Source organism: Dromaius novaehollandiae, chromosome W (genome assembly GCF_036370855.1).
Source record: "Dromaius novaehollandiae isolate bDroNov1 chromosome W, bDroNov1.hap1, whole genome shotgun sequence".
NCBI lineage: Eukaryota > Metazoa > Chordata > Aves > Casuariiformes > Dromaiidae > Dromaius > Dromaius novaehollandiae.
This window is the reverse complement of record NC_088130.1, coordinates 34,348,850-34,365,875: the sequence shown is the minus strand read 5'-3', so window position 1 is coordinate 34,365,875 and position 17,026 is coordinate 34,348,850. Positions and strand designations below refer to the sequence as shown.

At 38.8% G+C, this 17,026-nt stretch overlaps 2 long non-coding RNA genes across 6 annotated transcripts in view; one reads left to right on the top strand and one right to left on the bottom strand.

Annotated features, from left to right (window-relative positions):
* The window catches only part of LOC135324415 (uncharacterized), a 41,128-nt gene extending 24,199 nt beyond the window's left edge, over positions 1 to 16,929 (bottom strand). The window contains exon 1 of the long non-coding RNA XR_010385799.1: positions 16,885 to 16,929. This is a non-coding gene — a long non-coding RNA (uncharacterized LOC135324415). The remainder of the gene's footprint in view (positions 1 to 16,884) is intronic.
* Positions 1 to 17,026, top strand: part of LOC112980283 (uncharacterized) — a 490,482-nt gene that overhangs the window by 262,392 nt on the left and 211,064 nt on the right. For all 5 annotated transcript variants that reach the window (XR_010385785.1, XR_010385782.1, XR_010385783.1 and 2 more), the window contains one exon: positions 2,711 to 2,906. This is a non-coding gene — a long non-coding RNA (uncharacterized LOC112980283). The remainder of the gene's footprint in view (positions 1 to 2,710; positions 2,907 to 17,026) is intronic.

Here is a 17,026-nt window from a genome sequence, read left to right as displayed (position 1 = left end):
TTCCTGCTTGTATTCCCATCAACATTTCCTCTCACAAGGTTAGGGCAATTACAGAAATTATGAAATAATTTAGAAATACATGAAACATCTTAGAAACATCTTAAAGGCTTTGATTATTCTCTTGCCTAAATTGATTTTGCATTATCACACCTCTAATAAACATCAGGATTTCAATTCAGTGAATTTGTTTCTGTCAAGATGCTCTGCTCCTTTCTTTTGAATACAGCACTAATGTTTTTACGCCTGATTTACATTCACACCCCCATTTATTCTGCTTGCTGTCAGTCAGGTAACAAAATAATTGGAAGATACAGCGTTTAGGTGAGGCTCTTACAGACAGGTATTTCAAGCTTCACTTTTAGGTTTTATTCTCCTTCATTTAATGATTGTTTTTGTTCAACAGTACAATACATTTTGCTTTTGCTACTGCCCAATCAAATCTACGCTTTTTAAAAGGTAGAGCATTTATATATCCTAAATGTATTTCTGAGATGCCTGTCATTGTAATTTCTCCTGGTTTTATCTTGGGTAATAAAGAGCTCTTTGTTAGCAATAAGGTAAGCCATGAAAGGCCTGGAGAACTAGACACACATAATGCACCCGGTTCCTCGTGTCTCAGAGAAAAATCATTGTCAGTCACACATCATGCCTTGCTGCATCAGTGAAAAAACCCTATACTTTCAGTTAATTTAATAATTCAGTCTAGCTCTTACACTGAGAAAATATTATTAGCTACCTTAATAATGAAAAATATGGCAGGAATCAATATCAATCAGATAAACTGTATGGCCACACTGCGACAAGAAACCAGGAGTTACAAAGTCATAATATGTTTCTTGTGAGTTTGCATGTAATGGTTTAGGATTGCACAGGTTAAAGCATAATCCCAGTTGCCTGTTAGCACTGGGAGAGGAATACTTTTGCATCATTGAAGAAATTAAAGTTGGATTCAGAATTTTGTATAAAGTGAAGAGTGAACCTATTTTGTATGAAGGATGTACTACATTTTCCAAAAATGTCTTGTATAATCTCAGGAAATAATTTTTTTCAAGGGAAATTCAAATAAATCTATTCAGTTTGAGTTGATGGGAATTAAAATGGCAAAAAATGATAGTCGTCTCACCTTCCAGTCTCTTTTTTTAAAAATTCCTACTTGGTGATGATTAGAGATTTTCCCACAGTGAAAACTGTGGCTACGCAGAGAGGATAGATTTGTATAAAATGATGGATGAAGTCTATATTTCTACGGTATTCACAAAGATTCCATGTTCCAAATGGCCTTCATTTCCCACAATTTAAGTGGATTAGACTTTTTCGGTAGGACCGAGATAACTCTTTCCCCCAGTGACGCTGGTCGTTGTTGGGGGTTACAGAAGGTAATGGCGGGGAGAGAGCAGATGAGGATGTAGGTGAGCAGCAGTATTTCTCATAAAGACAGAAGCAATTTCCAGTTATATTTACTAGGGCTGAAGCAGCAGTCAGCTCTCAGGGAAAATTATAACATTCATTATTCTCCTATGAACGTCAAGTGTGTCACTTTGAAGAGCATGATTGAAATGTGTGACAGAAAAATGCTATTTAAAATGCTTAGGCTTTACTGTGCCTTATAATTTAAAGAATTAAAAAAGAACTAAAAAAAGAAAAGAAAACCCGTGTTCTGAAAGATGTGCGAATGAAGCCAGCTTCTTAATGAGTTTAGACATAATGCTACAAAACACTCTTCTTTAGCAAGTCATTTGCAGGCCCCGAGCTCGGCGAGTTTCCCCCACTGCTTGAGCCAGCTGCAGTCTTCTGCGTAGAGAGGCAAACCCCAGAGCTCTGCTCCACAGACAAACGAGGTATTTCTCAGAAGCCGCCAAATACTAGGGATCAGCATTTCTGGTGTACACCAGATCCTAGCTACTGGGTAGTGATGAAAAGAGTCTGACTAACAAACAAGTGTGACATGTTCTTTCAGAAAAGCTGAATTAAGAAAGCTTTTCTGTGTCTTCCAAAATTCTCAGCTAATTATTTATGAAATAAGAAGGCTGTTACTGTGCTGCGAGGAAGACTAATAAGAGCAGAGTTCACTAAGGAGTAAGTAGCAATGATTGCTAAGAGACTACAGCTGAAACTGCTTATCTGCCCACCATACCTTCCTTTGGAAGGATTTTTTTTCCCTGGAAGCTGGATTCATTTGACATCTTACAGCCTTAAGAGCTTTCTGAAATAACTGCTGCTTGTTTGGGGAAATGTAGCTAGTTTTGGAGGTGAACAGTAGCTACAAGTGCAAAGATGTTCCTCTCTTCTCTAAGGAGTCCTGACAGATTAAGTGGGGGGAAGGCTGAAGTAGAGAGGAGGCTGTTCCTACTCCATGAAGGTAACTGTAGCCATGCTGGAGTTAGGGAGTTGCATTTTCATTTTCTCTCTCAAATTTTCCTACTATTTCTGTTCTACCCTCCATTTCTTTCAGTCTTAAAAGTTATCACTGTTTTGGCATCATGGGAGCTGTTAAGGGACACTGCCATGTTTGCCTCAAAAACATTCATTGATTTGCTGTATTAATGAATGAGGAAATTCCATCAATCTCCATTTCAAGAAGAAACATAAACTTTAAACACTGAGAAGGTCATAAAGCAGATATTAGCTGCGTCCTAGCACTTCCACAGTTTGCTTTAATGGACAGGGAAGAACCTTGTATCTTACATAAGTCTCTGGTTTCCCCCAACAGGCCTGGTTTTGAGTTTTTTCCTGTCAGACTGCTGTGAAGTTGCCTAAATGGCTCACACCTGGGTACAGGCATCTCAGGAGGAGAACTGACACAAGCAGTGGAAAGCCTCAGTGCAGAAATCTGTGTTGCAAGGTCTTGGAGAAAGAAGAGCAACCTTTGGTGTGGGAATGCATTTCTGAAGCTCAGCAAATGCAAGGTAAGCTCTCCTCTCTACACTACTGATAGCACCAGATTTGAAGGGTTTAATGGGCAAGTGGCATGTCTGCTCTGGAGGATGGAGCATGGTACCACAAAGGTGGGAGCAATCAATGCTGGAGTCTTTTAAGACACTGGTTTAGTTGGTTCTCTGTCCTGGGGTGTTGTGAATTGTTTTAAGTGCTCTCAGGAAGATGTTCACTTTGGTTCTTGCTGATGTCAGTGAGTATTGCTGGTACCACGTTCATTTGGGGAGCATGCTCTCAGTACTCAGTAGCATATCTGTGGTTTGTACAGAAATAGTATGTGCTATGTTACTTGGCAAACAGGTGAGGCTATTTTGGAGACAGCCAGAACAGTGTCTGAAACTGTTATGTCCTTTGTTTGAGATAAATTAGCTCCTATTGTGTAGAGATAGAAAGAATGAGAGAAACCACATGTGAAGTTGTAGTAGCAGTTAATCCTTGAAACTGAAGGGTTTCTCGTGGGATCAGAGTGACAAGTAACAAGGAAGGTTTGAGAGCAGCAGGGAAGCATCAGGGCCTTACTCTAGAGGGAAAAAGTTGAAGAGAGACTGTGGGCGAAGTACTCTGGTTCAAAAGGGTAGAAAAGAAACTTTTTGCTATATGATTCCTGCCATGTTTAGAGGAAAAGGATGTTGTGCACATCTGTAGTGAAGTGTAAAAGATTGTACCAGACAGCTGGAATCCATATCTAGTGCTTTCTTTAATAGAAACTAACCTGACTACTAGATGTCTGCTTGTGTCCGCAATCCATCTCGTATTCACATGGACAACAAAGCTCTGGAATTTTGTGCGATTAGTGGACTGCAAAAAATATAGGCTCTTGTCTGTGATCCTTTTTATATTTTATTATTCCCTCCTCAAAAACTTCCTTCGGAAGGCTTAAGCTGACATTGGACTCTGCAGTTTATGTGTACATCTGTGTGTTTGTGTCTGTGCGTATGTAAAATGCACAAACTGAAATACTGCCTAGAAAACTGTTGTGGACTTTGTGGCTGATTTTTTTTTTTTTTTTTAGTATTCCCATGTTTATTTGCTAGTCTTCAAGCTCTGTACAGCAAAACGCTCATCAAACTCTTGAAGACAGAATGTTTTTTGAAACAAGTGGTATCTTGGTGAAAGTTTCTCTCGGCTGAGTTTCATGTATTGTTAAATTTTTCCTCCTCCTCTCAGGAAGCCTTGATTTTTATTGGAGTTTGTGTTAACACAGGCAAAAACTAAAATGGTTAAGTAGAAATACATAGGTTTAATAAAAGCCTGAGCATCATTATATTTTAATTGCCAGTAGTTTTTCAGAGTGCCCAAATATTAGAGACTGTAGTTTAATCTGTCGTGACCATGATGTATTTTTTTTCTTCCAAGACAAATTTTATGTATCCTATAGCTGATGACAAGCAGGAATTGTAATGATATTACTCCCGCACCAGAGAAACTGTATTTCCATCATCACGTAGGTAATTGATGAGGATGCTGCTTATTAAACTGCAGCGTTCAGCTGACTGTACACGTGGCAAAGATTGTGGAAATAATATGGAAACCTGTAATGGCCAGTAGCCAAATGAATGTGGGTGGCTGTTGTGTGAGAGCAGTCTCTTCATCCTGGAGAGACTGTCAGATCCTCCTGGACTGGACACAAAAGGAAAAACAAAACTGGATTAAAGACTGGGCAGGAGAGTATCACAAATGTCTGTTATACAAGGCAGGTTAATATTGTCAAAGCTAATACGGCTGAGGCTTGGCATTCAGTCTCCTCTAAACTAAAATGGTTCAGAAATACTAGTCTATTAATTTTTAATATCAAGCTATAAAATAAGTAGCATAACAGCTATCTTCAGTGTTGTAAACCTGTAGATATTCACTATCATGTTTCAAGTACTATGAAAGTACAACAGTCAGTTTTTAAAAAACTTCTAAGAGCTCCTGTTAGTGATTTGATTTTCTGTGTATGATAGTGCCTTATTTGTAATATAAATTCATATGTTCATATAGTATCAGTAAACATTCATATTAATAGGTTAAAGAACAGCCAAATATATCTGACATCCCTTTGTTTGCTTTTTAAAACATTTTTGATGCCAAACTCCACCTGAAGAGCAATATGAACTCATAACATCTCCCTCAGGGAAAGTTTTGCAAGTTCTTACTTAGAACTTGGGTGCTAAATGAAACAGACCTTAGTCAAGTTTTAAGCAACTTCTGAACAGTAGTAGATTATCTATTGGATAGCGCTTCTAAGCTTTGTCTTCAAGCGAGGCTCTGTGCACAAAACGAAGCGGGTTAGGTCTGTCCGTCTCCTCTTGTAGAGCCTTAAAGCAAAGGAGCATGCTCAGGATCATGTTGCAAAACTGTGTTGTGGTGGCCAGAGGCATGTAGAAAGTAAAAGGAATCAAGGCCTAGTTTGATTACTTCTAGATTTCCATTCATGTGGGGTTTTTTTGTTGTTGGTATTTTTTTTTTTTTTTGAGCTTTTTGTATTCCTAAGAGACCAGATTGTTTTTCTTATTGACTGGAAAACTTGTTGCAAGTTTTACTGTCATACACTTCTTTGCATTTTTATGCTAATTGGCTTCTGGACTCCTTCCTTTCCCCTGTCTTCCAGAGACCAGCAAAAGGCCCCTTATGCCCTTAAATTATCTTAATTGCAGCAGGCAGCGCTGAAGACATGGGAGGAATAGCGTTAGTCTTCCAGGCGCTTTGCTGCTTGCCGGGGGTGCCCTTGGGCAGCAGAGCGAAGAGCAGGGCTGTTCCCAGGGCTGTGTGATATCCAAATATACAGGTACTTTTTATCCTTATTGCAGAGTGAGCAAGTGTCACAGAAAACTGAAACTACAGTCAATTTAGGCAAAGACACATGTAAATAGAATGTCAGTCTGTCTATACTTGAGTTCATTGAATTTTCTTTGCTGTAGTATTTGTACACTTCCTTTAGACAAAACTGGTCTTGGTTTACTTTTAGCTGGTTTCCTCCAGAAAGCAAGCAGATTTGCCAGCCTAGATCTGAGGAGAACAAAATCAAGGCATTCCTACTTATGTATGTGAAAGTGAGTAACAGACCAGGCTGCTCCAGACAAAATAGGCAGAAGTCCCAAATGAAACTCCCTCCTACTGCTGCAAGAAGCAATCAGCCAACAATCTTGTGGAAGTTCTCCAGCTGGTGTAAATGCTGCCATCTCTCTGACTGAAGATTTGCAGTACTGGTTGCAGTTTTCGTAGATAGCGTGTTTTCTTTCAACTCAGAGGAAAAAGAGCCAAAATTTCCTGGCCTGGAATATTCTGGACCTGTCTAGTAAGAAGGGCAGATTTTATACAGTATAAAAAAATAGACTGAGCTAACACAGTGCTTCCTGATGTGTCTTCTTGGATGTATAAAGACTGATTTCTTCTTAGTCCTGTTGCGGTAACCCTCGTTTGGGCGTGCTTGGGTATTCTCTTTCTGCATCCGTCTTGTGTGCTAGATCATGCAGCGGCAAAGTGCACTGCCTTTTATAAAGATAGACTAGCAGATTTTGCTCACAACGTTCAATGAAAACAAATGGTCTTGCATTAACTGTATCTAGGCCTTTTTCTTCCACCAGTCTACAAAGAACACACTCTTACACCCCCACTTTTGATCTTGCTTTAAAGCTGTGCTTAACTGTGCTCTTGTTTATGAACCTAACTCAGAACATGTTGTAAGCAAGTAAGAAGAAAAAGAATCTTCCGTCAAATCAACAAAATGTTGAAGTGTTTAAAAAGAGCTAAGGAAGCGTACTGTCTTGTCTTTCATTTTCTGATTTTGATCCTTCCTTATTGCTTATGCAGCAAAGGAGAGTTACAAACATTAATACGATGGGTTTGATTTTTATATAAGTTGTCCTGAACGGGTATTACTCCCGTTCCTTTTGAGCCAGTGCTTTCTTGTAGTAATATCCCGTAAGCCATTCTAGAGAACTGTTGAGAAAACATAACATGCCAAACATGAAGGCTTTCTACAAGATAAGTCCAACATTTGGAAACTATATTCCAATTTTGCAATGACTTGCAACATCAGTTTAAATTGAATTCAGTCCCTTTTTTGCTGCTCTGTGGAAAGATATGCAGAAGAAAAGGATTTAGGAATTTGTGGGGAAAAAAATAATTTCAGTAGAGACTGATTATAGGCCCTGGGAAAAAGTACAAATATGTTATCGGTTAGAACCATGCCAATTCTTCCTTCTGGGATTTTTTTCCCCCCTTTTATATGTAATTTTACAGGATTTCTCTATGTTAAATTGCTATTTTAACAGTATCAACAGGATAACTGTCTAGTTTCCACAGTACTCAGGAGGCTTTTTTTTTTTTCTTCTCCTCTCCCCACTCCAGTTTGCATTCTGAAGCCTTGTTGTAAAACCCTTACTCACCGATTGCCATATTTTAAAGGGGACATCTTCATCTACACTTCAAAGACAGTGTAATTGAATCCTTTTGGAAAATCTAGACAAAAATCTGTGAATCAGAATCCCTGAATCCAAGAATAACAAGACTGAATTTATGGCTATAAAATCTCTGCATTGACTCAGCTGCTACAGAAAATACTTTAAAGCAAAGGATATTCATATAATCAGTGATTCCATCATCCTTTCTGTTCACACAGACTGATATTACTAAGCAATGGAAAGAAAATTACCAGTAATAAGGCTTATGGCTTTAAATAAATGCCCATTTATATTTCAGAAAGGAATATGTAGAGACACAGTACACTCAGAAATAATTCTCCTAGACAAATAGAAAACACAATATATCACAAAAACTGTAGGCCAAATTTTTATTCCTGTATCTCTGGTATCTCTTTTTTCCCCTGTTAACTTGTAGTAATGTTACTGTAGAGTAATTACAACATTATTTTTGGAGAAAATGAAGACTTTCGATTCTTTAAGAAAAGTTATGGAGAGCTGTTTAGATACAGAGAGAAATTGTCCTTTAAGAGATGTAATCACCTAATATATGGGGAAAAAAAGATTTTTTTTCCTGTAAGAAGATTTAAATTTAGTTGCCATAGTGTTTGTGTTCCTAAGTTTGATCTTTGTTAGTCCACTTTTGGAAACTGTCTCTTTACATGCGAGCATGGCAAGACAGGAACAAAATATACAGCAAAATGGAAATAAGATCAGTGAGATTTATTTGAAAATGTGCAAGGAGAAGAAGAAATCCAGAGCAGATATCCCTGTCTGCGCATCTGGCAGTGTGCCTGTGCCTACCTGTGTGTGCGCCCAGTGTGAGTGCACATATGAACACAAAGTCAGATGACAGAAGTGGATCTGAATTAATTGGCTATTCAGTGCATGTCTTCAGTACAGCATTGTATTGTTCACAGTAGAGCAATTTAATTCCCTTCCACAGAAGGAATACAAAGAAGAGAAATATGCAGAGAAAAAAATAAAATACTTCTTGAAATCACTACCTTTCAGCTATCAAAAAGTGAAAGAGCTATCTAAAAGTGAATATGAACAAAGCACAAGCTCCTCCTCTTCCTTTCTTCCCCCATCCCCGATAAATTTGGAGGATATTTCTCTTTTGTTCTTTTGCGGACTAATATTATCTTCTTGACAAGTTTAAATGGGGGGGGGGGGGGGGAGGGAACAACTTGATTCCAAGTAGAGGACTTAAATAAAGACACTTTACAATGTAGTAATAATAACTGGAAGGCTAAAAAAATTTCTAAACTGTAGTGACAGTAAAGTGATAAATTGTTCCCATCTCCATTCCTGAATAAAAAATGCAGTTAGACCTCATGCACTAAAATATAATATTATCTTATTTCGTGTCTGTATTTATTGTTTTGGTGGCCCCAGACAGCTTTCACACCAGTGAGTGCCAAAATCATTTCTAAGTAATGTGTGAAATAGGTGGTTGTGAGTGAATGCGTTAGGTAGGCGATTGCAGGGGAGTTGTCCAGAGCAGGTATGACAACAAACTGACTTGAAAACTGCGCTCTTATTTAGAGATTATGCCATAGAATAATGGCATGGGTGTTAAAGTTTGGTTATTTCAAAAGTGCTGCACTATATGAATGCAGTTTGTGTTGATTAAAAACTATTAAACATAAACATAAAAACTATTATGGGGGCAGGCGTTTCTGTCCGTTCACAGGAGCGGTCCTAGTGAGCTGACATCTTGCTTGGGTGAAATGGCTACAATTTGGCTGAGCATCTGAGACAAGGATACAGGCTCTTTATTGTTATTAATAGCACCACTTTTAACAAGCGCAGTTTAAGCATTACAGGCACTTTACAAATTTGCATTTTGCGTAGCTCAGTAATTCATTCTTTTTAGCTCCCTGTGCAGAAAGATTGTTCATTCTGCTTCCTCTGCAAACTTTGCAGGGACTTTTAGTGACATTGAGCTAAAGGGAAAAACTAGAATGACCTGAATGCACTATTCTGAACTCACTTGCAGATTCCAGTCTACTCAAATATTGCAGATACACAGTTCCAGAGACTTAATTCAAACTATTATAAAAACAGTAGTTAGTCATACAGTTCTAACCTGCTTTTTGGGTCAGTTGTGTTATCTTTTAGAGGCAGCTTATTCAATGTGGGAATCGTCTGTGCTCTTCACGCTCCAACTACGCGTGAAACTCTGCATGTTGATTACAAAAATAGCCGAAAGCATTGGCAACATTTAGCAAACTCCTTAAAAATGTCTATCACCTGCAGAAAGTAAATAGCTAAATAAAATCTATGGCATTATTTTATAAATGCATGTGTCTCAACAGGAAGCTCAGTATGAAGACAAGTAAAAAGGTGACAAACTGGAATTGAAAATATGGTTATTCTTCATTATGTTACTAATAATTCATGTGATTCCAGGGCCAGGTGTCTCACCAGAGGGCATAGCTCTGTTGAATGACATGGTATGTTGCTGGGTCACATCGTATTTCATGATGGACTTATCTGAACCATTACATTCGTAAAATGCCTTGGGCCTGATCCCATGGTTTATAATTAGGCAAGAACTCACAACTTGGGAGAACTGTAGGTTCCTGCTTATTAATGAGGAATAAGTGAGAATTTTATACACCTAGAATATGGATCAGTAATCATAAAATATAATAACTCTTCCTCCAGATGTTAATTCTTAAAGCATCACTGGCCTTGCTGAAATTATTCCTCATATTCCCCCTAGAGCAAGGATTGGTGGGTGCTAAGCAAAGCTAAAAAAAACAACCTAAATGTGGAACCCCTTGCAAAGGGAGGCGCCGGGTGCTGAAAGTTTACATGGACCAAGGGCAGACCAGACATTTACTTGTAACCCTCATTGGACTTCTTTCCTAAATAGATAGAAACCACATCCAGATCAAGAAATTTTTCACTCTTAAAACTGGCGAAGGCAAGGAAACTGTTTGTGGTAAAGTTCTTTCCTTCAAGAAAGCAAACATGTGCTTGCCCTCTTCTTAGTAATCTTCAGGATTCTGCTTCTGGACACTGGCACAGGGAAAAATATTTGACTAGACGGACACTTGGTCTTGCCCAGTCTGGTTGTTAGGATAAATTGTGGTGTTTTGAGAAAAGAACCAAGCCCACCCAAGTGGAATTATTTCAGAGCAACAGCTCTGCATTCTGATTTCTTAAGAGTTTAGTTTCAGAGATTCTGTATAAGGTTCAGGTGTCCATAGAGCAATATTTTACTTCCTGCAAATTCCTGAATATTTGTAATACAGCTCTGCTCTAGAATGCAATTAGCAGGACAGGATCTGGATCTTTGCATATGAATGTATTTTCTGAAATTCAAGAATGTAGCCAAATTTAATCTTTGGACAACTTTTTAGTTGTTGGAGCCAGTAAATATAGGTTTGCTTGATACGTTAGGGACTAGAGTTCTTGTGGAAAATGTTCTGTTTTTTTTTAATGAAAAATCAACCTGTGAAAGATATATTTTTGGAAAGAAGACCTTCAGTAAAAATTGTTTTGTGGGAATGCAGAGTTTAAAAAAAAAACACCCAACAAAAGTAGGGTGAAGTTATTCATAAAGAAGTGGAAGATTTCATACAATCTTTAAATTGTTTAAAATAGATTTTTGTTTTAAATGCTTTTACAAGGAAAGTTGTCTTTATAAGGTCTAACACTTTCCCTCTCATCTCAGGTATGAGCTAACTATCTCTATAACTTAAATATAATGTTTTAAAAAAATCTTTAAAATAGTCTTAAGTCAACAAAAATTGTGCTTCTGTGACCACCTCTTGTTGAAGTTCCCTTTCTGTAGGACAGGCAGTATGAGCAGTAACATCTTTAGGAGCCCTTTTTGGAGGGTGATGTGTGGGAGTCATAATATGGGCCAGCATCTGGTTCGGTGGAGTTGTCTTTAAGCATGGTATAGTGTGCAACCGCAAATACAGTTGCGGTGACTGTAGTTTAAGTTGCTTACGTTCAGCATCTCTGCCATCCCAAAACATAAATAGGAGGTTACCTTCTTATGGGTCTTTCTGAAGCCATCTTTTTTTCCTCCAGTTTAAAAATATGGGATTTGTTGGTGTTAATAATGTGCATTATTTAGGAATTGTCTCCCAACCTCTCTAAATCTTTGAGGTCTATTCAACCTTAATTAAGTAATTAACAGGTATAATGCTCTGCAGAGATCTAACCAGCAGTTCCTGTATTGCAGTCATTACACATCTCATTTTCACTTCCATTTCTCATTCCCATTTTCTAGCTTTATGTTAAAAATTGAGATACAACCTTCAAAATGAGGCAGATATGAGACAAGCATGGTAAAAGCAATTATAATTCTTGTGACAGCTTGGGGAATAATGTGCTCTAAATGGAGGTGTAGATGTTAACTGCAAAATATCAAAATAACTGGCTATAAGCAAAATTTTATTTTCCAGGCTGCTTTGAGGTTTCTTTGTCATTTTTAAACTTTTCAGCTGTAACAAATTTCTTTGGATAGTAAAAGATATGTCACTGGGCAGAGCAACCCAAGCTGAATTAAGCCATGTACTGCTTAGAACAAAATGATGGTTTGGACATGTTTTTGTAGTAACTTTGCTAAAGGAAGTATTATGGATGGTGTTGTTTTGCTGTTGTTTTCTTGCCTTCACCATAAGGATACCTTATCATGAAAAGTAAATGAATGAGGAAGAAGAATGAAAACAGTGAAACTATATTTTGGCAAACTGTCAAAAAGAAGGCCTGAATTCCGTGGATCTGGAAGAGTGTTGTAGAAGATGCTAGTCCCTGTACTCATGGCAAACAGGCGATAGACTGCCTTCATCAATCTGCTTATACTGCTATGACTCAGTAGATCTGTTGTTAATATCTGCTGTTGATGGGATAGATGCATCAAAGGCGAAATACCACTATAGGAATACTTTTTGTTTTCAAAGAAGAATGGGTGCAAATCCTTCTGTTACTTTCCCCCTAAAATCACTTTTCAGGAATAAGTTAGGATTTTCTTATTAATGTTATTAATATTTATAATTTTATTGTGCAAATAGTCTCCTTTTTGTGTCAAGACTATATTTTAATTTGGAAAAGCTGCTGTATTTTCTCCTGGGAGTTGCAGTTCAGTAGGGCACACTTCCATTCTGTTTTTTTTGCCTCCATACTTGGCTAGTATCATGTGTCTCCCACAATACACAGCGCTGAACTGTGGCTACCATAATTCACTGGTTCCAGATCCGAACAGGTTTATGAGGAGAACAGAGCCAGGAAGCACCTGAAACACCATTTTCATGAAGCACCGCATCACTGTTTCCAAATTGCCGTACTTCGGGCATTTGGGAACTGGAAACACTTCTTTTCTGTTAAGCCCCCCACCTTTTTTTTGTTGTTGTTGTTGCTGTTGTACAGGAAGGGAAAAAAAAATAAGCGAGTTGGGTCTCGTGTAGATTTTCCTGGACTCTGGCTTGTGTGCTGAGTGGAGGGAGTGGGAGTCGCAAATCAGTTTGTGCGCATGGAAAAACCTTGACTCTTTTTGTTCTAGTTTGTGTGAGGCGTGCTGCTTTATTTGTCCTGGCACAGGTATCAAGTCCCACAGCAGTGAAAGATGTATCTCTATAGGTATTCAACCCCTTCCAGCTTCCCAGCGGCTCGCCTCGCCTCGCTCCTGCCGCCTGCTTGGCGTGCTTCTGCGCAGCCCTCCTTGTAGGCGTCAGAAAGCGCAGCCGCTTGCGAAGCAGCGCGTAGGAAGGAGTACCGTCCAGTGAATCAGATGAAACAGAGCTCATCTGTGGTTCCTTAAGGTAATGCGCTGCCTTTAGCTGACCAGTTAAAGGTCACCGACTCATTCACTCCCAGGTGCAGGTGTGAGCCCCGGCTTACAGCAACGGATCACTTTGTCCAGGGAATCACTCCGCAGCGTAACACAGGGCACGTTTGGCTGCTGAAGTGCCTTTTGGGGGTTGGGGCAATTTCTTTTTTCCCAAGGAAAATTCCCCTGTCCTCCACAGCCCCCCCACCCCCCAGTTTTTAAATTGGCTGACGGCATATGAATAAGGAGTGTGTTTTGCTAATCCTTTTGAAAGAAGGAGAGCCTCAGAGAGATGTGCAATACTTTAAATTTAGTGTTTGGTGGGCTATGTTTGTAAATGTATAAATGCTCAGTTTTGGCCTTACTGCAGCAGAACCACATCCTCCTGCCCTCTGTACCTAAAGTCCTAAGTCTGATTTAAAATTTGATATAGCTTGCCAGTGATGCCAATAAAGTAAACACTTGGATTTTTTCCTTTGAATTTGCTTGGCAAATTGATTAAAGCCCCCTAAATGGCAGTAGGAAGTGTCTGTGGAACGCATTTCTGAACCACATGCTCTTAGATAGCTTTACTGTCCGTGGTCACTGAGTGGCCACCTCCAAATGACCTGAGTCACATCTGGGAATGGTTGTCATTTCCAAATGTTCCTCCCACGTCTCTAGCTCTGTCCGAGGGTGCAGGCAGTAGGTTTCCGGGTTTTATGCAAACCCGAAAGATTCTGGACCTGGAATATTAGGTCCCCTGCTTATCTGAAGCATTTCATTTCAAAGGTGGTTCAGAACCAGTCCTTGAATTTCCTTCTCTGTTGAAGGAACCTGCCCCCTTCGGCCCATCACCATTAGGAGAAGGTTGCTGGGGAAAATGGGGGTGCCAGGAGATATTCGGCCCTGCTGCCTCATCGTCCTGCTGCTCTTTGACAGTTCTGTATGCTCAGGACTAGCTTGTGCAGCGCAGGGTACCTCAACCCCGTTAACCTGTGGGCAGGGCCTAGCAGGGGAATTGCTAGATGTCCAGAATATTTCAGTGATCAAAGGTGAAAATTTATGAGGCCTTTTGGAGAGTCACAGCTAATGGCTTGTGGCTAAGCAGTTGGGAACAGGGTACAAATGAGACAACAGCAGTCGTGTTAGAAAGTCCTTGTAAGCTGCCTTTCTTTAATCTTTCCTCAAAAAAAGATTTGGAGAAAGACCCTCTAAGTAAGAGTTTATTTTAAGTCAATGTGTTCACCCTTAGCTTTTCAGATCAGATATTTAAAAAGATTTCATGGCTAACTTTTCATGTTTTAAAATCTTATATTGATTACTGCTCAGTTTTTCAGTCTACTAACAAGCTTGAACATATTTTTTCATCTCAGTGCACTTCAGAAAAAAGTGTTTATTAAATCTTCTGAAACTGGAGTATAAATAAAACATTCTACCCCTATTGTTCTGAATTACTAAGATTTCACACTTTTGATTTAATTCATGCAGTGGGATGAAATATTTGTGTGATCACCTTCCTATTTCTGAATTTACAAATAATATCCTGAACCACTGGCAATATAGTCTTAAGCTGCTCTTGAGTAACCATCACTGATTCAGTCATTTGATCAAAGGCTCGAATTACTGTGGGAAACCCTCTTAGATTTTGAGAGTCTTCATGAGTAAAAGCCTAGTCAGGCTGTGATGCTGGATCTTCTCCTGTTGTGTCAGTGATATAAAATATAGGAAAATATGTTCTGATAGCTATTGGAAAATAACTGCCGGGGAAAAAATGGCCTGTCTGCACCATGATCCGCTCTGCACACTCTTTCTGTGAAATCAAGAGGTATGTGAGATTAAGCAGTGAGGTAGTTCTTTAAAGCAGGAGGATTCCACCCCTTCTCTCCTGCCTTTTTTCTTTTCTTAAAGGAATTTTCTCTGTTTTGACAGAATGAAAAAACTCAGCAAACAGTTCTGGGTTGGAAAAACAAGCTTTCTCCCACCCCCTCCTAAGTAGTTTTTATGAAATGAAAATGTGAATTGTGATTAGATGACATGTTTTCCCTGCATCGTCTGCTGTTTGCGTTGCAGGTAACTTTGTGATGACAGAGATTTCTCAGAAATCTTTGGCAAGGACTAAAGATTAGTACTTGAAAAGGAGATGCTTTTTGGAAACCCATTCTATCTGCTTCCTTTCTGCACCTATATACACATACTTCACCTTCCTCTCTAGGGTTAGAACCCTTTTGATGAAATGATGCATTTTGATTCTATGATGTAATCGAGGCAGTATTCAAAAATATTTAGGGGGAAAAAAAAAGGTGACTCAAATCCTTCCCCCTTCTGGGATGTTACATATGTCCTCTTGAGTTTATCACTTTTCTATCATGCTATGAAAACAGCATTTCTTTAACACACACTGGCCTGTTGTACACCCTGTTTTCAGTGTGTGATGATGGTAGACCTATATCTCTATGGTGCACACAAAGAAATAAAATATAGCATGATAGTTACTGGGACTTGAACTGGAAACGTGTTGGAGTTAGTGACCAGTGCAAATTCAGCTCAGGTGGTTCAATTTCAACATCTCCTCTTCAAAGCCACCAAAAATGATGAAATTTCCTGCATATTTTAGTATCCTGCCTGCTGCTTTATAAGAGGTTGAGTTAATTCATCATCTCAGTGTCACACAAGCTCACTTCTGGCACAGTTTCAAGAGATCTCATTATTTTTTGATGTCTGTGATGGATTGGAGATGAGAATATTGCTGGCCTAAGGGTTCACTAGCTCTGCCTGTCATATTTGTCAGCTAGAAACCGGCTCTCAAGGAGGGTTATAAGGGCATGTGGGCTCCTGGGCCATTAAAAAGCTGTTCCATTCCTTACACTCAGTTAGACTGAGGAAATGTTGGGTAACAAGTGTGAGAGTTAACTCATGGGATCCATTTTTTCTCTTGTGCACCCAAGAAGGGAAATTCAGGATGACAGCAGAAGCAACAAGAAACTTTTTCAACACTTGATCAATACATCTGGTAATTTCTTACTGCCCTGCTCTGTGAGGGGAGAAGTGTTTGGTTGGGTAACCTCTTAGATAGTTTTTGGAGCTCTGGTGTGGATGAAAAATCCTGTCTAACCCACTTTAATGCTAAAGTGCCAAAGAAAGGAGAACTTGGGATGATCCTGGCCTTTTCATGCTCTGATAAAAATTATTTTCCTTTGGAATAAGGCTCACTGCATACTGAGCACCACTGGCTTATTCAAAAAAATATGAGGGAAAAGAACAACCTAGGAACTGTGTCTATGACAGAACTGATGTAACAGCAGCCAACAAAAGGTTATATATACATATGAAGTCATACGTGAAGATTCATGAACAGGCAAATCTGTAGGCTATAATCTGACTCTTGACTTAGAGTGCTATTAGTTTCCCTGTGAATCTACAGGGACAAAGAACTGAAAATTTGATTTTTTTAAATGCAGAGAAAATATAACAAAATGGAAGCATAACATCAAGTGCAAAACTATATACATTGTGTTTTGTAATATTTCATGCTAAGGAAAGCTTTCTCATTGCTTTAATGCAAAGTTTCAAATCTGCTTGATCCTTATTTTCACTGCATCATGATTAATCGATCTATTGATCTTTGTTTATTTACTACATGCATATACTACTATATGTAATTATTCATATATATATATATACAGTAAAATGGACAGGCATATATGTTTCGTTTAAATAGAATCAAATTAAAGAAGTTAGACAAATGCACAAATATGAGACTGTCCTTACCAAGATGAGTGATAGATTCCTAAAGAGTTGTCCAGTGCTCATCCAATCTTCCTTTAATTGAAGAAATTAATCTTTTGTGCAGTATTCAGGAAAGATTTGCTGTGTTTTCTAGATGTATATTAGACCTTTATGGTGTTTGTAG